The sequence below is a fragment of the Rattus norvegicus genome, chromosome 9 (assembly GCF_021556685.1).
Source record: "Rattus norvegicus strain SHRSP/BbbUtx chromosome 9, alternate assembly SHRSP_T2T, whole genome shotgun sequence".
NCBI classification, from domain to species: domain Eukaryota; kingdom Metazoa; phylum Chordata; class Mammalia; order Rodentia; family Muridae; genus Rattus; species Rattus norvegicus.
The window spans coordinates 120,852,894-120,874,914 of NC_141542.1; the positions used below are offsets into that span (position 1 = coordinate 120,852,894).

General features: G+C 45.9%; 1 long non-coding RNA gene and 1 pseudogene across 2 annotated transcripts; both read right to left on the minus strand.

The window, feature by feature from the left end:
- Positions 1-605: 605 nt before the first annotated feature.
- LOC148003884 (uncharacterized) lies at positions 606-14,115 on the minus strand. The gene is made up of 3 exons (XR_015629823.1): positions 13,964-14,115; positions 11,815-11,937; positions 606-3,376 (listed from the first exon to the last, which is right to left on the minus strand). It is a non-coding gene; the product is annotated as an uncharacterized LOC148003884 (long non-coding RNA).
- Positions 4,850-5,788, minus strand: LOC148003885 (spindlin-2-like; annotated as a pseudogene). Its single transcript, XR_015629818.1, has one exon. The product of XR_015629818.1 is annotated as a spindlin-2-like (transcript).
- Positions 14,116-22,021: the final 7,906 nt, after the last annotated feature.

Genomic DNA, 22,021 nt, shown 5'->3' on the forward strand with positions numbered 1-22,021 from the left:
ACAGGAACCTCACCATGGACAGACCGTGGGCTCTCACCCTACAGGAATGACCATGGAGCCACAATCTTGACAGTGTGTTACATTTTGTTAACCCAAACTTTGAACAGCATCCACATCCTTTTAGTTTCAGCTCCCACTACCAAGGAAAATTCCTCTTACACTTCCTTATCCAAGTGAGAGCCTGATTAATATCGCCTCTCCCTTTAAGACAGATCTCTGGTCACCTAAGGCCTGGTGAGATACCAGGCTGCACCTTGGGCCTGGCAGCTGCTCTTCCCTCCTTGGGAGTGGAGAGAGCCCAAGCTGCTCCTGTCTTCAGTGTCAGCATGGTTTTAGCATTCCTGAACCTGTAGTTGTCTACACTGACATAAGAGCAGTCCATGCGAAAGAACTCCCCAATCTTGAGAAGGCAGGATTAGGAGCCATGTTGGGTGTAGGTAGTTTGTGTGAGCCTGGACAAAGAGGCTGCTTTTATAAGAAATGTGGGAAATGGAGTCACTTCTATAATGCTGTATCACTAGTTTTATACATCACCACCAGTGTTCTTGTTAAAACCTAAAACTCAGCTATAATTTATACACTAAGAGAGAAGTGAACATTTTTTAAAAAGACTTATTTATTTATATGAGTACACTGTCGCTTTCTTCAGACGCACCAGAAGAGGGCATCGGATCCCACTACAGATGGTTGTGAACCACCATGTGGTTGCTGGGAATTGAACTCAGGACCTCTGGAAGAGCAGCCCGTGCTCTTAACCGCTGAGCCATCTCTCCAGCCCCAGAAGTGAACATTTAAAGTGGGTTGAAACTAAGGAATGAACCTAACACACCACCCCATCTCTCTCCCCCCGGCTCCACATTCTCTCTCTCATCCGTCCTTGTCCTCCCCATCCTCCCTCCTCCCAAACCGTTAGCTCTGGGGCTTCCTGTGTCAGGCTCACGGCTCTCCCACCCACTATGAAGAAAGCCTCCATGTTAGTGCACTTCAGAAGGTCCCTCTGACAGAAGCGCTCCATGATTTTCAAATCAGACTGTGCTTATCTGTTCCTTTGTCTACTAAACTGCCTCAGCTTCACACGTGAGGCCAACAGCACTCTGGAGAAAGCTTGCCTGACCCACTGTTAATATGGAGCTGTCCTTACTGAGCATCCTCACCTTGTCCTCCCCACCTTCATCCTCCCAGTCCTCACTCAGTGTAATCAGGATCTGGGGGGGAAGGTCTAGAGGACAATTTCCAAGTTGCGGATCAAAAGTTCTTATCAATAAACCTGTGTCTTCCCACACAAAAGAGTTACCTGTGCACTAAGCCGCATTCCTTTGAAGACACGAGCAAGTATCTGTGTCATCCAGATGTGGTTTAAGCAACAGACCGCAGAATTATTCTACCCAAGTCAAGCATACTCAACCAGTGGGTTCACGGGAGCTTTATAGTCAGGTATGCATGTGGAGTCAGTTAGAAGGAGGGGCCACCCTTGGACAAATGATCTCCAAATGCCTGACCCAGCGCGGTCTTCATCTTAGAAAAGCTGCATTTCTGAAGCTGCGTATGAATGGGCATCAGGCCATACTTGTCCTTGTTGAGGGTCCTAAGTACCCTAAATGGGGGGGACCATGGAATGGCTCTCCCTTAAATAACCTTTATAGCAGTCCCAAATGTTACTACTCAACAGCAAAGACCATTAAATATCTAATGGCTTTGACTTCTCAATGAGGAAATGTCAGCGCGTTTGATCCTCTAAAGCAATAGCTACTAAGGTCTGCGTCTTCCTTCCTTTTGCTGTAGTAAGACACCATGACCAAGACAGCAGACTTAGAAAAGTGAATTGTAATTCAGACTCATAGACCGAGAGTCTACTGTGGTACAACAACGCCATTGTGAGAGGAACAGCTGAGAGCTCACTTGGTCTGCATGTGGGAGGCAGAGAGGGAATGAGTCATTGGGAATGGCCTGGGCTTTTGAAACCTTCAAACCCAGCACCAGGAACACAGCTCTTCTCAAGGCCCCACTGCCCAACCCTTCCCAAACAGTTGTACCAGCTAGGAACATGTATTGACTCCCAGGACCCTATGGAGACCAACTTCATTCAAACCCCTACATAGGTCCATAGCATGATCACTAGGAAGAAAAAGGCCCTCAAGTCTAATATCACCACAGCCACTATGCCCATATGGTGAGGGGGCGACCTCCACTTCATGTTCACATGGAGCATCGATATGTGTGTGTCTGGTTTGCAGTTTTGTATTCAAGGGAGCTGTGTTTTTTGTTTCTTTTGGGGCAACCAAAGGACTCCTATGTACCTGCTTTGGATTCATTTCTAGTCCAGCTGTTGGAAAGAAAACTGCTATGTCTGCTTCCTCAGGTCACCTTGTTATTCTTTCCCAAGGCATTCTCGGTGACTTTTATCCAGTGCAGAACCTGCAACACCGGCCAGGTCAACTGGAGCCTCAATACTGCCCCTTAATACTGCCCAACTGTGGAGGCCAACAGGCTGGGGCCTGGGCACAGACTATGGAGACATTAGGACTTAACTCTGGGAAGAATCCAAACTTGGCTCATTCCCTCCCACTTCCCTCAAATCCCGGGGGTTAGGGGTCTCCACACCATCTACTAAGATCCCAGGGGCAAAGGAAGCCGGCAGTTGCTCTGAACATGTTAGGAGATCGCTTCAGGCCGACCATCACCCTGCTGTGTAGAGTGTCTGAGACGATTCCTCCTGCCTGCCTGAAACTTTTTTCCCTTAGGCTTCGGGCCTGCTTCCCATCTCCTGCCTTCTCTGTGCCTGGCTCCTGGGGGTGGTCACTGTGTTTGCCACATTTGGAGGTTGAACTGTTAGAAATGCCATGAGGAAGCCTTGTGGGGGGAGGTGCACACATTTAATCCCAGCACCCGGGACTCAGAGGCAGGTGGATCTCTGAGTTCACTGCTAGCCTTGTCTTATTGAGGGAGTTCGAGGATACCAGGGTTACACAGAGGTCTTGAGTCCACCCCGCCCCAAAGTGAGAAATGTCATGTAGAGATAAAGGCAGAGTATCTGAATACCTCATCTCGGGCTCTGGGCTAGTTAATGTAAGTTAAACAACAGTTTGTGGCAGTTAGGGTTTGCCCATCCCCCAGAGTGCTATCCACCAATCCCCTTTCTGCAAGGGGGCGGGCCTATCAGCCTCCCTTCCTTCTTCATTCTCTGTCCTGGAACATCCACTGCCTGGTGAGGACCAGTGTACAAAATACAAGTGTGTCGTAGGCTACTTTGCATCGATGTGGCAGACACTATGACCAAAAGCAACACAGGGCACACAAGCTTTATGAGGCTCATGTGTCCTGATCCTTGGTCGTCTTTGATGAGAAGTCAAGGCAGGAACTCCATCAGGGCAGGAACCTGGAGGCAGGAAGTGAAAGAGAGCCTTCAGAGGAGGGCTGCTGACTGTCTTGCTAACCTGACTGTCCTTCTTAGGACATGCTGCCCAGTAGTGGCGGATCCTCCAGAGGGCTATGATCCTCCCATACCTGTCACTGAGGAAGACACCACATCATTCCTGTAGGCTATGTGATGCAGGCATTCTCTCAATCACACTTCCCTCCTTTCAGATGTCTCCTGCTTGTGTTGTTGACAAATGGACCAGCACAGGGTCAATGGTCACCATACAAATGGAAAGAGCAGGACTAGGACCAGGTGACATGTCACCAGAGGTGGGAACTCAGGTAGAATGTCTAAGATTCAGAAGCAGCTGGCTGTCCCTTGTAGCTCTCAGGACCTATTTGAGGCAGACGTGAGGGCCTGGTGGATTGCACTGGAACTCAGTGCTCACTAGGTGGAGTGGATGTGTGTGGCACAGCCTGAGAGAAGCTATGACTCTGACCTGCCTGCTACAGAGAGCCCTAGGCAGAGAGAGGCCCTGACTGCTCCTCACTCCTGTCAGTGAAATGGTCCCTAACCTGCAGGGACCAGGAGAAAGTTGAATGGGTGAGGTCCTGTTGCAGTCTATTTTGACATGCACTTGGCTTAACTAGGACTCAGAGACCGGGTGTCTCATCCTAAATTGGCAAGGACGTTCCTCTTACGTGCCCGGGTGAAGAGCACAGCTTTGCTCTGGAGTCCAGTCATGAGTGTGGCTGAATGACTGATCAGTGCGTGCAAGTTCTAGCCAGTGTGGTTTCTCCCCCTGATGTTTACAGCCTGACACTGATCATGGACAGACACCTCCTACCCAGGCTAGCTAACCCCTCCTCCCGTGCTATACCAATTAAACAGCCTGAGATTCCTGGTAGCCACAGGCACACTTAGAGTTCCCAGCTTCACTTTCAATGTGTCTTTCCTTCATTTCCTCAGCAGCTCAGGAGAGCAGTGTGAGGTCAGGTGACCTGCTGCAGATATCCTCAGGAACCTATACCCTCTCCCTAACTCCTCAGAGGGATGACTGGTTGTTTTGTTTTGAGACAGGGATTCTCTGTGTAGTCCTGGCTGTCTTGGAACTCCCTCTGTAGACCAGGCTGCCCTGAAACTCTCAAGAGTTTCACCTGCCTCTGCTTCCTGACTGCTGGACCTAAGCTAAGGCCTGTACCAGCCGCACCGCCCAAGCTGCTGTGTTCTTAAGGGCAAGCCATTGACTTTGTAGGATTCCAGGAAGCCAGAGAAAGGAAACAGATGAACTGGCAGCTCTCCTGCTAGTCAGAACTCCCCACACCGGGCTTAGCGGTCCAGATGCAATCTATGGAGCAGGCTGCAGAGTTGAGACACCCAATTATACCCACAGGACCCGGGTCCTAGTTTTGATTACTGTTCGATTTCCCACATGTAATGAAATGCTCTACTTTCTTATTTCTATAATTAATGAATGTATTTCTTAGCAAATACAATTTCAACTTTATTTCCAAAGAAATTACAACTTTATCTTTATTTATACAGCTGTTTGACGCTTTGTGAAATGCTTAGAAGTGTTTTGCCAAGTCACAGACAATGTCTTCAAACTTAACTAAGTACACACTGGGCTCGGCTTCAGCCTGGTGTATGACCATGCCAATTCTCTTGGAGGCATCGTCTTTGGTGTATCCCACATGTTTGCCTATCAGGGCATCCATAAGCTCAAGGTTGATGTCTAAAAGAGGCGGCTTTCTGCACCCTGCCAAAATACAGAGGTCGTCCTCTATATAGTCTTCTAGAAGCTGGTACATGTACAGCACAGGATCTTTCTCATATGTTATATAAAAGCTGGCATCCAAGATAGGAGTTTGGCCCAGGACCATGCCCCTGCAATCACCCTCATCGCCATGCTCACCCTCAAATACATGTTCCACTGCTTTGCCAATGATGGCATCAAGAAGGCTGGTGTCAGTGACTTGGGATGATGCTACCCTGTCAGACGGAATTTTAAGGCACAGTACTCTCTTGTCTTTGTTAACTTCCAGTCCACAGACACAGTCAATGCCATCGCATTTCAGCAGGTGGAGAGAGGTCTTTACAGCCACCTGATCCAGCACAGTTCCTTTCCACTGTGTGATGGGCTCATGTCCCTCCTTCTGCCCGAGAGAAATTCTACAGCCCATGATGTTCCTTCGGGTCAGGGTTGGAGAAACTTTTCCTCTCCCTGACCAGCTCTCTTCTTGGCCAACTTTGCGCTTCCCATGTTCTGTTCTGCAGCTTTGCTGGTGTGCTGCCCTTCTGCTTCCTGGGTCCTGGAGGGTTCCAAGGTTCTTCCTAGCTTGTACTGTCTTCCTGCCTCTGGGGATAGAGGCTGTCGGAGGGGGCTCCAGATACCTCTGCTAAAAGCCGGAGGCGAGGGCGTCCAACCTAAGGACTGCTCCACACAGAGCGGAGGAGGATTAACTATTTTATTAAACCTTGCGTCCCATACAACGCAGGGATTTGTAGAGTACAACTTGGGAACTTTTTAACATATGCTAAGAATTCAACAGCCATTGGTATGATTATCTCACGCATTGCAAACATGATTCCAGGAGATTTTCAAAACTTGTAGCTGTGCCTGAAGGAACTCTCATCCCCCACACCGGTCACCTTTCCCTGTCTAACACACCACCCCTTCATGAGCACTAGCATGTCTGATCAGTATGAATTTGATTATAGCTTTTACTCTTTAATTACCTTTGCTTGTGTGGCTGTGGTTCTGTGTACATGTGTGTGCACAGGTGCATTTCTTCATGTGTGTATGTGCATTGGTGTACTGGGCACGCACAGTAAGGGTCAGGGTTAGAGGGAAGTGTTGATGGTGAGCTCTCTCCTTCCACCCTGCTGCTCTACAGTCCCCATTGATATTGTTGGGTCATATATTAGCCTGGCTGGCCTTGGAGATTTCAGTCAGTTCTGTTGTCTCTGCCTCAGGCTTTGCCGTGTTTGCATATTTTACTTTACATTGCTTGCTACTCAGTAAGCCTTTTATTTTTGAGGAATCTTGGGATGTTGTATGGTCTTTAGGCTAACATACCTACCCTCATTATATCCTTGCTCTCGTTTAGCCCTGGTTTCTTTTTTTTTAATTATGTTGTATTTTAGGTTTCTTCTTGAAAACCAATTGAACGAAATGTGCTCCTTGTGTTTGCGTGTGTGCATGCAAGTTTGTGTGTACCTATGCATGGATTACACCATAGTTCCATCCTCTTCCCAGTGGCCTGTTCACTTTCCTGAACCTCATAATGGGTTTCCTTCCAAGCCCAACTATTTCCTCACTCCGATGTTGTGTCATACACAATACATTCGGTGCCTCCTCTTCTCGCCCACAATATCTCTTACCTTCCCCTCTCAGAACTTGTCCACTCTTACGTTTCCTGTTTTAAGACTGAAACACAAGGGCACACAAACAGTTGAGCAAGACACTCTCAGGCATTCACACACACACACACACACACACACACACACACACACACACACACATTTCTGTTCCTGAGACTGGCTTATTTCACTTAGCATCTTGATCTCCATGTCGACACACATCCTGCTTATCTCAATTTCCTTCACATGTAATGATGTGACAGTGTTGCTGATTTCTCATCCCTTCCCACATGTTTGTGCTCATCCTGTCTGGTTCCCTTCTGAGCTATAGTGAACAGGGCAACCATGAGCCTGGATGTCTGAGGATCCCTGCCTTACATTGATGGATCAGACAGCAGTCCCCTTTTCCTTGTTCTGAGGAACTTTCATGCTGGCATCCAGGGTCATTTCCCCGGTCTCACTTCCCAATATCAGTGTGTGAGCATCCATGATTCTTCCTGTCCTGCCTGTCATTTGTTGGCCTTGGTTTCCTCGTTACCAGTCATGGTGGAGAGGGGGGACCTGTCACCTCAAACACCTTTAATTCCCTTCCCGGGATGGTGAGGATGCTGAGCACTTGTTGAAGTGTCTACCTTTGTGGGTCTTCTTTTGAGGGCCTTCTCTTCAGTTCACTACCCCAAGTATTGATTAGATGCTTTGGTTTTTGTTGTGTGGGGCAGTGGGGGTTGCCACTAGACAGAAGACCGGGCAATGAAGTTAGTTCAAAAAAACAAAAAACTCGGAATTCTCATAATTGCGAACACTAGGCATTAGTTCCAATTCAGGTCAAGGGCTACTGGTTTCAGAACAAGTGACGAAAACATTCCACTAGAAGGATCATGTCACTTGGGACAACACCTGAGGCCCTCCCCCATGCATATAAAGCATCCCAACCTCTCAAGACTGAGCCAAACAGAAGCATCTACCCCTGGATCCCAGTCCATTCCTGGAATGTGGAGGAGGCCTCTGTCCACAAGGGAAAAAGTGCATGAGCTATTTCACCAAGAATCATCTGAGTGCATCTGTCTTATGATCTGTAATACTCTTGGGAACAGTTTTCCCTGAGGAAGCCTTCCTTGCTGGATCTTGGCCAGGCCCAGCGTTCTGGGGAGGCTTCCCTGCAGCTACTTGGCTTGACACTGAGGATGCCGTTGGCTGTAATTGCACACCACATCCTTCCACTCCCCTGGTGGCTCTGGCTCCGGTCCTAGGGACATAGTGAAGGGTGTAAAATGCTCACTGGGCAAGCACTGGTGAGTCAGGGTTCAATACCTTGGGCCCACGTCAGCTTTGATCTATGTTTCTTTGTGGTGGGGCCCAAGTGTGTGCTCTTGGACAACTCTTAGGTGAATCTTAATTCCTCTCCGTGTGTGAGCACAGGGCAGAGTCTTAGGGTGACACTGAGATCCTTTCTCAGCCCCTACTGCTCCTTCATACCACAGAGGAAGTGTCCACTAGGAAATAGCGAGCAAGAGGAGCTGAGGGAGGGGCCTGGCTTAGATGACCACAGAGTACCATCCTTGATAAGACTGCTGAAGTGAAAGGTTTGATTTGGTTTCTAAGAGCAAGAAATCTGAAATCTGAAAGTCAAAACACTTTCTGAATGGCCTTGTAGGGCATCAATGGCAGGAGATCGATGCCGCAGAGTAGGGGATGCCAGGGCAAGGGGTGGGAGGGAGCGGGTGGATGGGTGAGGGAGCACCCTCAGAGCTGCAGGGGGCGGGGGCATGAGATATCGGGTTTCTGGAGGGGAAACTGGGAAACGGAATAATATTTAAAATGTAAATAAAAATATCCAATCATAGGAAAAAATTCCTTTCCTGACACACTCTGGGAATGGTCAGAAGACCGGACCCAGAGTCTGATGTTCTCGAGTCCCTAGTCCAGCTCATAGGTAGGAGAATACATTGTTGTCCTGTTTGCATTGATCCGTTAGTATTGGAGTTTCAAGAGTTTGTTAGGCACACTGTGGGTGCTGGGACTCCAACCTGGGGCCTCTGCATGAGCAGCCAGTGCACATAACCACTGCGCGGTCTTGACACCACACCCATATGATCTTACTGAGGATAAACTCAAATGCCAGATTAACTTGTGGGTTATCTTCTGCACATTGATTAAATATGTCCCTACAGCATGGACCAAGGTTACTTTAGTGGATATGAATAGTAGCCCCTACTTTCTTTTTTTTGTCCTCCGATTGTCATGGGATGGCCTGAGTTCTCACCATGGCACTCAGAGTGACATAAAATTTAAACTGCTGTCTTTCTTTGTACAATGTCCAATTAAATGTTTATTTCCTTTTTCAAAACATTATTTTTAGTTTCTCTGCCTCTCTGCCTCTCTTCCTCTCTGCCTCTCTGTCGCTATCTCTCTGTGTCTCTGTCTTTGTCTGTCTCTGTCTGTCTCTCTCTGTCTCTGTCTCTGTCCCTCTGTCTCTCTGTCTCTGTCTCTCTCTGTCTCTCTCTCTCTATGTCTCTGTAAGCTATGCATGTACATGCAGGCACTTATGATGACCAGCAGAGGGCTCTGGATCACCTAGGAGCTGGAGTGACTCATGATTGTTAGTCCCTGGGCGTGAGTGCTGGGAGCCAAGGAGATCATCTCCAAAAACAGTCCAAGCTCTCAACCGTGAGCCCTTTCTTCAGATGGCCCCACTCTGCTTCAAGAGTAGCTATTGATGAACTGCACTTTACCATGCAGTGATTTGTCAGGACGTTCCCCCCAAGAAGAACCAGTTAGGCTCTGACTAAATACTACGTAGGTCTTTAGCAGGAAAGACTTCCCAAAAAAGGACACTCACTGTTCTAGAAAGTGGCACTGAAGTGTCCAAATGATCACTTTTGAGAAATGAAAGAACTGACTGCAGCACAGAGCAGAGTGACCTCAAAGTGAAGCCAGAGGAGAGGGTACGAGACCGACATGTGTCCCACACTGCAGACCTTGCTGCCTGAGTTGAGCCTGTGCGAACTTCGATCAACCATAGATCTGATTATTGTTGTTGCGGTGGGTTTTTTTTACAACTCATTGAATTTCTACTTGACGCAAAGGGGCTTTCTTCCTGAGTGTTAGGACTGAGAATCTAGGACCAGGAGAGACAATTGTAGACAATCTAGGACCAAGAACAACCTGGCCTAGAGTGTTTCCTCAGCCCACCCAATTGTTTTGCCAGAGAAACAACAGTACATGTGCTGTTCAGGCCAGCTGCTATGCCAGGAGCAAGAGTCAGATTTGCCTCAGGAATGACCCTGCCTCTACCATGCTCCTTGGTTGATATCCACGCCCTAACCACTCGCAGTATTCAGTGGTTACAACCTCAGATACTGTTCCACAAAAACTTCGGCTACAGAGACATCTGGGATACAAGGTCTGCAGCTTTCCAGAGACTGAAACCAAGCAAGACATGCAGATGGCAAGCCACAACAGGTAACATGGTGACTGGGTCAGACCACAGGATGGAAACACAAGCCAGGAAGAGTCAACGCCTCCCTGAAGGTAACCAGTGGGAAGGCTCACCTGGCTACCCTGTAAGAGCAGACTTGCACACTTTCAACAAGGGAGCACGACCTTTGCTGACCTGACTTCTTGTGATTGATGCTTGGGGTTCATGCTCCTGATAGTGATCTGCCAGAACTTCCCTCTCTCTGGAAGGAGCCCCTTGGCCACATATGGCAAGACAATCGGGAAAAGCAGTGTCAAAGGACCGCCTGCCACATGTGCCCAGATGTTCCTATTTCAACTGGGAGAGCTGAGGGCATTGTCCCAGTCCTGGGCTCCGAGGATACTTCAGGCCCAGTGCCCACAGGGGAACAGTCCCTACGTTGGAGAACACAGGAGCCAGCTGCCCTCTGTCCCTGTCTTCTGCCTTTCTGCTTGCTTTCGCCTTGCTCTGGAATCTGACCCTCAGGGAATGTGTCTGTCTATCTCAGACTGTGGCACCTGGGACATCAAGCCCAGAGTGAAAGCTCCGTCCTGGCTGCTATCCTCTAGTGAGTGCATTCCCTGAGCACGCGTTAGGTAGGGAAAACTGCTTCTGAGACCTTGTCCAGGTTGGAGCCAACCAGTCTCTGGTTGTCTTTTTTGCAGGAAGTTAGGGAGCTCTGGGATGCTCTGTCTTCTTGTGCCTTAGCCACGTTCACCAAAGTCAGGATGTCTGGACTCCATGGAATGGGCCTACATAGAAATCACGCACATATGTGCATTCACACTCACACTGGCACACACACACGTTCATACACACACACACACACACACACACACACACACACACATCCAAACTTGTCGCCTCAGAGAACCCAACCTCTGTCTACCAGTCCTTTTCCTGATGTTTCTCCAGGACACTTTCAGAGGCCCAGTGTCATTACAGGCATTGACTCAGCTGGAGCACTGGTTCAGCCTTCCACATCTGCTGAGCTCTGCATCCTCTCAAAGGGCTGAATGACAGGGCACCGGTGAGATTAATGAGCACTCAAGGAGTCCCACGACTGAAGGGTTCATTCTCAGCACTGCATGGTTGTGGATGCAATTGATGAGGTGATCTTTTTTATTTGAGGTTTGCTGTCAGCCTAACATTCTGTCTTTGTTTCTGTTATGATCATGATCCACACTTAATGTCTGACTTGTAGACATTTGAGTGCAGAATGAAACCACTAACAGGTTGTGTGTAATCCTAGTCTCTAGTCAGCCACCTTTATCCATAATTAGGGGATAAGACACCTCTGCACCGGTGCAGAGACCCTCACACACAGCACAGCAGGTGGTGGGGTTGTCCACCTAAAGATGTACATTCACAGGTCCCCTCCTCAAATGAGGCTTAAGTCAGGACCCTGAGTCGATTTACCTTAGATTCAATTCAAGGAGTTGGAGGAGGGACAGAATAGCATTGGAAATTCTGTGGTCTTAAGCCTTGGGTTCTTAGCAAAGTTGGGGTGACCTTGGTTATATCTTTACACCTTGGAAGGAAGTAGACTTACACTGAGAGAAGGCAAGAGAACTGGATGGTTTTGGTCAACTTGACACAGAGACACGAGGAGAAAAAAATTCAACTAAGAAATTACCTCCACTTTTCTTCCTGTGGTCACATCCATGGGCTATTTTCTTGGTCCCTGAGGAGTTCCATAAAGACCACTGTGGGCAGCACCACTCCTAGGCAGTGGTTCTCTGTCATACAAGAAGGCAAGCTGAGGAAGCCAGGGAGAACAAGTCAGTGGGTAACTTTCTTCCATTTTTCTTGCCTCTGCTCCTGCTTGACTCCTTACCCTGACCTTCCTCAGTGAAGGGTTTCACTGGGATGCCAATTAAACCGACCATTTCCTCCCTAACCAAGTCTTTGGCCCTGGTGTTGATCACAGCCTTAGAATTGAAACTGGGACAACAAAGAGCCAAAGGCAGTCCCATGCACATGGATTGCTGCGGGACATTTGATTAAACTCTTAAACCTTGAAACCAGAGACTGCGCATTTTTCTTGAATAATGTGTTCCTAGTTGTGGTATGGCTCAAGCTTAGTTCACACCTTTAATCACAACAGAGAAGGTAAAGTACAGAAAGTAGCATCAGGTTTAACAGTTCCATCTAATTGAGTGGCAGATGGAGTGATGAATCTAAGAGAAATTTAACACAAGCATATACGCCTCACTCGCACAAGAAGAGAGAGGAAAAAGAGCTACTTAAAAGAGAGCAGTGCAGAGAGAGAAATGACAAGGGAGCAGTTTTACTGGGTGAGTTTATAAAGAGGAAGAACCAAGAAGGGGTGAGCTACTTCCAAGAAATTCTTAGAGGCTGAAAACACTCTAGGCCTAGATAGGATCATGTGGAGGCTCTAAGCTTCTAAGACGAGGCTTAAGCTATCGTCGGAGTCTACAATTACACTAAGAGAATGAACAATGCATTTGCAGGGGAGGAAAAATGCAACACCCTAGTCCATTGCCTGAGGGGGAGCAGGTCCTGTCTCTGAAGGAGACTATGAGCAGGACCAGGGATTTGGATCAGGACAGAGTGGATCTTTTATTGGGTCCCTTAGTCTCCCAAGTCCTTATGAGCTAGTCAATGACGCAAAGACAAACCTGAGCGTGACATCTGGTTGAGCATGAGATCCTGTCCCACAGTCAGAGCAGTGTCTCAGGGAAGTAAGAACTGGGAAAGAAAACACATTTTTCCCAGAAGCAGACAAGACACTGAGGCAGTTCTCCAGGAGGTGTCCTGATATTTCCTGGAAAAGCATCTTAGAGCAAGCCAGCACCCAAGATCACAAGGGAGAGCTAAAAATCCATTCTCTTATCTATAAGGAGTCAACTTAGTTGTTTGGCAAGACCCTGAGAGGCAAAGAGGCATGACAGGAGCCTGGAGGCGGGGTGCAAAGACGGTGCTTCTAAGACGAGTATCCTCATGCCTAAGAGACTCCAGTTGCTGCCGCCTCCTTTCTTGCATTGCACATGTAATGATGCTTTTTAATATACACTGGAAGCAACATTGTTGGCCAGAACCAAAAAAAAAATTCAAGTTAGAGAGGGCCAAGAGCTCCTGGTGTCTTGACTCTGCCTTTCTTCCTCCAGGTCCCAAAATCGGAAGCCTGTGAATGTGGTGTTGACAAAACTCCCTTGTAGAGAGACTCTCCTATGTCTCTGTAGAAGCATCTCCTGCCAATAAATAGTCATCCGATTGGCTGAGGCAGGAAATAGAAGGGAGATCCACCAGCAAAAGAGAGTGGAGTGAGGAAGGAGGGATGGGGTAGGGGGAGGGAGGGAGGATCCTGGGACTGAGACAAGAGCAGAAGCTTGGCCCTGAAATCTGAAGATGTTGGACTCATGAAACTGAGGACAGGTAACCCGAAACTTGGCAGACATTAACTAGAAGAAACAAGTTATGAAAGGTACAAGCTAGCCGGAGAATGAGCCAGGGCTTATGGCCTGGGCATTTACTCATAAATAAGTCTCAGCATTGTAATTTTGATAACAGAGATAGTGGCTAGAAAAGGCAGTGGTTACTAATGGCACATTGAATTTGAGGTTAGAATCCAGGCTTAAAGCCTGAGAAATCTTGGTTGCAACACAACTTCCCAGACAAGCAGCAGTAAACCACAGACAGCCAATGCAGAAGTCACAAGCTATAATAATAATAATAATAATAATAATAATAATAATAATAATAATAATAATAATAATTGTCATCATAACAACAATACTTTTAAAAACTTGCTGAAAACTTACTGAGAGGAAAGGGCTCTGCTACTGGCACCTCAGTGCACCTCCTGGGTGCTGCTCCTCTAATTGGTGACTCCTGAGCCCATACAGCTGGAGGGTGCAGTGCTGATCAAAGGACTCTCTCAGGCAGCAGCTTTAATGAACTTCCCTGGTGCAGCAGAGCAACTGAGTAGCCTGGGCCTGTCAGAACCCAGCATGCGCCTATGGGAGGAGCCTGCAATGGCCCCTAGACAAAAATAGTGCACTGGAATTCTGAGAGCCTGATCTACCTTCCCAGAGAGGCCAGCAGATACAGGGCAAAGAGCAGCTCCAGCCCCTAACTGTCAAGGGCAGCCTGCTGGACCAAGCAGAGATGGAAGCCAGCGGCCATAGACATGCGCTGGCCTCAGCAGCCTGCAGAAAGGCAGAAAGGCAGAAGGACTACATATACTACTGTTTTGACTGTGAGCAAGAAGTGACTATGTGCAGGAGTGATTGGAGTTTTCTAGAACAACTTTTCAGTTCAGAATAAAGCAGGCGTAACTAAGAGAGGGATGGGAGGTGGAACACTAGGTCAGAGGCCACAGAACAAAGGTGAGAGGAAACTTTAAATCAGAATAAAGAGTCTTGAAAGGTTCTGATCCGGAACCTAGAATGAGAACAGAAGCCACAATTACTCTTATACCTAAACCACACAAAGACACAACAAAGAAAGAGAACTTCAGACCAATTTCCCTTATGAATATCGACGCAAAAATACTCAATAAAATTCTGGCAAACCGAATCCAAGAGCACATCAAAACAATCATCCACCATGATCAAGTAGACTTCATCCCAGGCATGCAGGGATGGTTTAATATACGGAAAACCATCAACGTGATCCATTATATAAACAAACTGAAAGAACAGAACCACATGATCATTTCATTAGATGCTGAGAAAGCATTTGACAAAATTCAACACCCCTTCATGATAAAAGTCCTGGAAAGAATAGGAATTCAAGGCCCATACCTAAACATAGTAAAAGCCATATACAGCAAACCAGTTGCTAACATTAAACTAAATGGAGAGAAACTTGAAGCAATCCCACTAAAATCAGGGACTAGACAAGGCTGCCCACTCTCTCCCTACTTATTCAATATAGTTCTTGAAGTCCTAGCCAGAGCAATCAGAGAACAAAAGGAGGTCAAGGGGATACAGATCGGAAAAGAAGAAGTCAAAATATCACTATTTGCAGATGATATGCTAGTATATTTAAGTGATCCCAAAAGCCAGAGAACTACTAAAGCTGATATACAACTTCAGCAAAGTGGCTGTGTATAAAATTAACTCAAATAAATCAGTAGCCTTCCTCTACACAAAAGAGAAACAAGCCGAGAAAGAAATTAGGGAAACGACACCCTTCATAATAGAACCAAATAATATAAAGTACCTCGGTGTGACTTTAACCAAGCAAGTAAAAGATCTGTACAATAAGAACTTCAAGACTCTGAAGAACGAAATTGAAGAAGACCTCAGAAGATGGAAAGATCTCCCATGCTCATGGATTGGCAGGATTAATATAGTAAAAATGGCCATTTTACCAAAAGCGATCTACAGATTCAATGCAATCCCCATCAAAACACCAATCCAATTCTTCAAAGAGTTAGACAGAACAATTTGCAAATTCATCTGGAATAACAAAAAACCCAGGATAGCTAAAACTATCCTCAACAATAAAAGGACTTCAGGGGGAATCACTATCCCTGAACTCAAGCAGTATTACAGAGCAATAGTGATAAAAACTGCATGGTATTGGTACAGAGACAGACAGATAGACCAATGGAATAGAATTGAAGACCCAGAAATGAACCCACACACCTATGGTCACTTGATTTTTGACAAAGGAGCCAAAACCATCCAATGGAAGAAAGATAGCATTTTCAGCAAATGGTGCTGGTTCAACTGGAGGTCAACATTTAGAAGAATGCAGATCGATCCATGCTTATCACCCTGTACAAAGCTTAAGTCCAAGTGGATCAAGGACCTCCACATCAAACCAGATACACTCAAACTAATAGAAGAAAAACTAGGGAAACATCTTGAACACATGGGCACTGGAAAAAATTTCCGGAACAAAACACCAATGGCTTATGCTCTAAGATCAAGAATCGACAAATGGGATCTCATAAAACTGCAAAGCTTCTGTAAGGCAAAGGACACTGTGGTTAGGACAAAATGGCAACCAACAGATTGGGAAAAGATCTTTACCAATCCTACAACAGATAGAGGCCTTATATCCAAAATATACAAAGAACTCAAGAAGTTAGACCGCAGGGAGACAAAGAACCCTATTAAAAATGGGGTTCAGAGCTAAACAAAGAATTCACAGCTGAGGAATGCCGAATGGCTGAGAAACACCTAAAGAAATGTTCAACATCTTTAGTCATAAGGGAAATGCAAATCAAAACAACCCTGAGATTTCACCTCACACCAGTGAGAATGACTAAGATCAAAAACTCAGGTGACAGCAAATGCTGGCGAGGATGCGGAGAAAGAGGAACACTCCTCCATTGTTGGTGGGATTGCAGACTGGTACAACCTTTCTGGAAATCAATCTGGAGGTTCCTCAGAAAATTGGACATTGAACTGCCTGAGGATCCAGCTATACCTCTCTTGGGCATATACCCAAAAGATGCCCCAACATATAAAAAAGACACGTGCTCCACTATGTTCATCGCAGCCTTATTTATAATAGCCAGAAGCTGGAAAGAACCCAGATGCCCTTCAACAGAGGAATGGATACAGAAAATGTGGTACATCTACACAATGGAATATTACTCAGCTATCAAAAACAACGACTTTATGAAATTCGTAGGCTAATGGTTGGAACTGGAAAATATCATCCTGAGTGAGGTAACCCAATCACAGAAAAACAAACATGGTATGCAGTCATTGATAAGTGGCTATTAGCCCAAATGCTTGAATTACCCTAGATGCCTAGAACAAATGAAACTCAAGACGGATGATCAAAATGTGAATGCTTCACTCCTTCTTTAAAAGGGGAACAAGAATACCCTTGGCAGGGAAGAGAGAGGCAAAGATTAAAACAGAGACTGAAGGAACACCCATTCAGAGTCTGCCCCACATGTGGCCCATACATATATAGCCACCCAATTAGACAAGATGGATGAAGCAAAGAAGTGCAGACCGACAGGAGCCGGATGTAGATCGCTCCTAAGAGACACAGCCAGAATACAGCAAATACAGAGGCGAATGCCAGCAGCAAACCACTGAACTGAGAATAGGACCCCCGTTGAAGGAATCAGAGAAAGAACTGGAAGAGCTTGAAGGGGCTCGAGACCCCATATGTACAACAATGCCAAGCAACCAGAGCTTCCAGGGACTAAGCCACTACCTAAAGACTATACATGGACTGACCCTGGACTCTGACCTCATAGGTAGCAATGAATATCCTAGTAAGAGCACCAGTGGAAGGGGAAGCCCTGGGTCCTGCTAAGACTGAACCCCCAGTGAACATTTGAAATTTTGGGTCATCTCTAGCTGCCCAGTGGCAGCTTCTCCTATCACATTCTTATCAGGAGAACAAGATCCAACATCAGCTGTATATCTAATCCACTCATCTATTGGTGAGGACCTCACCTTCAGTGGTCTGATTACTTCCCTGCATTCGGTATTTGCATTTTCAAAGGCTAAAGACTCAATTATCGCCTTTCTTGCCGCTGAATCTGATACACTCCTTTCCACAGCTGAGGTAAGCCTTTGTAAAAAGTCAGGGAAGGTTTCTTTAGGACCTTGTATGACTTGAGTGAATGTTTCAAGTCTTTTCCCTGATTCTGCGACTTTGTCCCAGGCCTTTAAGGCTGACAATCGACACCATACCATAGTTTCTTCATCATATACAGCCTGCCCCTCTACTTCAGCAAAGCGGCCTTCACCAAGCAGTTGATCTGTGGAAATCTCTCTGCCCCTAGCTCTATTTTGTCGTGCTATCTCCCTCACTTCTTCTCTCCACCACGAAGTCCATTGTAAATTTTCAGCAGGCTCTAGAATTGCTCTTACCATATCTTTCCAGTCTTGGGGGATTACTCTATTTTTAATAGCCCAAGAAATCACGATTTGTTTTACAAATGGTGAATGCATTCCAAAATTAGTTACGCTTTCCTTAAATTTCCTCAATTCTAACACATCCATGGGTTGCCATTCAAATTCTTCATAACCCTGTGGATGATCATCGTCTGGAGGCCTTTGTTGTACACTAACTGGATAGACTAAAGTTTGTTTCCTAATAACCTTAGGTTGGCTTTCCCTAATTTTATCTTCTGTCTCTACCTGAGTTTTTTCTTTAGTTGTAATTTTAAATTCCTCTCTTAAAGTCTGTACCCATGCTTCATATCTCTCCTTCTGTCTTTCCCCCAGTTCCTTGAGTTCCTGAATTCTCTGTTCAAGGCTTTGCTTCCACACTTTGAATTTTTCTTTATATTGTACTTCTAATAATCTGCTATCCATTATCTTTTGATTGACTAATTTTAAAAAGTTATTCTCCAAGTCTTGCTTCCAAACCTCATTACTTTCTCTCTGCTGTTCAGTATGAGCTGTGAGCTGTTGTATGTTCTGTTCTAACATCCTTTCTAGTTCCTGTCTACCACCTTCATTTTCATCTTTCTGTCTCTCATTCTGATCTATAATTTCCTGTGTCTTCAATTCTAGTGTTCCTTCTAGGCTACATTGCCAAGACTTAATTTTCTCTTTCTGTTGTTCATGTTGTTCCATAATTACCTGGATCTTCTGCTCTAAGCCCTGCTTCCATAATCTTAGTTTCTCTTTATGTTGTAATTCTGATATTGCAGCCTCTGCCTTATTTTGATTTGCTAGTTTTAGTAAGTTATCCTCTAGACTTTGCTTCTAGATTCTATCTCTATCTCCCTGCTGTTCAATTTGATCTATGAGTTGTCGAATTCTTTTTTCTAGTGTCTCTTCTAGCTCCTGTTGCCAAGACTTAAGCTTATCTCTCCGTTGTTCAGAGTCATCTATGAATTTCAGAAATTTCTGTTCTAGCATTAATTGTAATTTCTTTTCTAAGGCTAGAAATTTGCTATTTAGGGCCCTGTCTTTTGAGAAGATATAGTAAATCAGAAGAATGAATATTGCAATACCGGTAAATGATAAAGTGTCTATTTCCTCAAAATTCACAACCGTCAGACCATTCAAAATATCATTCCATAAGGCCCTGAAAGACCCCCGGAGAGGACCTTTCCCTCAGGAGGAGTCCCAAGCGCCCAATGACCGAGCCGAGTCCACTCGGATGCAATCAGCAAGAGGGTTTATTGGAAATCACAGGTACCTGCGGGCACACAGTCTCTTTGGAGGACTTGTGCACCCAGCAGCTCCAGCATGGGGCTTTTATAGGGATTGGGGAAGCAGAAGCGGGCGTACAGAAGCAGATGCATAGTTACGGGGATTGGTGGATTCAAACGAGGCACAAAGACATGTTCACATATGATTGGCTATTTCACATGATGAGGTAATAAGGTATAGCTACACACATTGGCAGGTTTGGGGCGTCCTGGATGTCGGGGGCTGGGGGCTTATCTCTTCCTGCCAGGTGGCCTGTGAGTCAGGTCCGGTACTCCTGGTCTGTTCTGCATTCCTTTCCTTTTATGGTCTGTTAGTTCTAGCGGCAGGGCGGGGCTGTCTGGACTTGCTTTTCACAGTGTTTAGTCCTGAGTTGAAACATACTCTTTTAACTTCATATTTTTAAACCTTAAATCTGTATAATTTTCCTTTCATTCCCCTCTTCTTCTACTAAGTAATTCTAATCTTAGAATTTTGATATCAAGTCTCGTATTTGGTCTCACCAGTTGTCCTAACTGACTGGTACTGTTGTGTCAGAACCATCAACCGCACAGCACTCACTCGATTTGTAACAAAAGCAATTAACCTGTTTGTCACGCAGGGTCCAAAAACTAAAATCAAGAAAATTATTAGTAATGGCCCAGCCATATATCAGAGAGTAGGGTAGTCATCCAGGGAGACCGAGTGAACCAAGACTCAAACCAACCTTGTTGAGCGTCTCTATCTTTTTGTAGGAGTCAAACCTATTAACTAGTTTCTCTAACACACATGGACCTATAATCAGAAGCAGAAACAAAACTAAGAAGGATCCCATAAGGGAAAATACCAGAGTAGTCATCCAAGGAGATCTACTAAACCAGCTCTCAAACCATCCCTGATGCGCTTCTCTGTCTGCCTTTTGTCTAACCTTTCTCTAAGTTTATTCATGGAGTCTTTAATTACTCCTGAATGGCAGTTCTGAATTCTCTATAAGCCTTGCATTGCAACAGCAGATGTCCTTGTGCTGCCCTTGCAGCACCTAGATAGCCTTAGCCCTAAGTAATTCTCAACTCCTTTTTTTTTTGTGTCTTACTAAGTCTTTAGCATCAGGATTCCAATCTGGACACTATCTAAACCTACACACCAAGGTCATGACTAGCTTTTAGAACTTCTAAACTTATACAGATTGTGATCCCTGAGGCACAGTCCCAAGAAGTGTTAGGAGTACTAACATATGCAATGTTACATCATTTGTAATAGAAATCAAGCCTATCCCCACACCTATCTTGATAAAACCCGGGGCAAACATGAAATTAAGTCTAGGGAGCTTTTTGAAGATCTGAGTTTCCCTCTAGGTCCCAGCTCTCAGCCCCAACAGCTAGTACACGGCTGGTGAGGGTTGAGAGTTGATGGCTGTCAGGGTGGTCAGCAGAACCAGGTACGGTCCTTTCCAGTGAGTATCTGGGTTCGGTGCCATCGTATGTAGCCGAGTCTCCGACCTGGAACTGGTGAGATGTCTCAGGGGTCCCCAGGGCATAGGCTGCTGCCAGCTCTGAGCAGATTTCTTTCTGTATCACCTGTAGGTCTTTTAGCCTGGCACACAAATCATTATTACTATGGCACTATGACATGTTGGTTCAGTAACATCATCTAATACAGTCAGGGGGGCTGAGGCCCCATTTAAGATCTCAAAGGGGGTAAGGCTGAATCTGGAAGGGGTATTTCTTGCTCTGAAGAGAGCAAGAAGGAAGGAGTGTCACCCAGTCTGCGCCAGTCTCCATGGTTAATTTGGTCAGGGTCTCTTTTAGAGTTCTATTTATTTACTCTACCTGTCCTGAACTTTGAGGTCTGTAAATACAATGTAATTTCCAATCGACCTCTAAATACTTAGCCACACCCTGGCTTACCTTGGCAACGAAAGTAGGGCTGTTGTCTGACCAGATTACCTTGGGCATTCCAAATTGGGGGAAGATTTCTTCCAGTATCTTCTTGATGATTGCAGAGGCCGTCTCTCGTTTGGTGAGGAAAGCTTCTATCTATTCCTGAAAACGTATCTACAAGCACTAGGAGATACTTGTGATTATATTTTTCTGGTTTTATCTCAGTGAAGTTCACTTGGACTTTTCACCAAACTCTCTAGGTCTCTTTGCCCTGTTTGCTTGCTAAGCATTCACTTATTGACATACCTTATACTTTCTACTGCCTCTCTGGCTAAAATCTTAAAGTCTATTACATACACTTAACTACTTGGACAAACTTTTTATCTCCTAAATGAGTCCATTTCTGTATTTGGCAAAGTGAGTCTTTTCTTTGTTCTCTGGGGGAGTATAGCTTTCCCCTCAAGTGTGCCATTGTTCTTTATCTTTTAAGCAATTTGGGCCTTTTCTAAGTGAGGCCATCCCTTAGTCCGATCCTAGTTCTCAGTGGCTGTCTCTTGCAGGCCTGCAACCAGGATAGGCTCCTGCATAGCCATTTCCCGAGCCACTTTATCTGCTTTGTTACTGCCCAATGCCACTGAATCTCTTCCCTCCTGATATCCTGAGCAATGAATAGTACTCACAGTTGTTGGCTTCACCAGGGCATCCAAGAGATGGCAAAGGCATCTGCGGCACTGATGTACTGGGGGGTTGAGGTTCAGCCATCCTAGATGACATTGTGTTGTCCACCATGGCAGCACCCACTTATCTCTGACCTTCATGAAGAGAACTGTTCCCATCTGTGGACAAGGTAGCCTCGGCTTTCAGCAGGGGT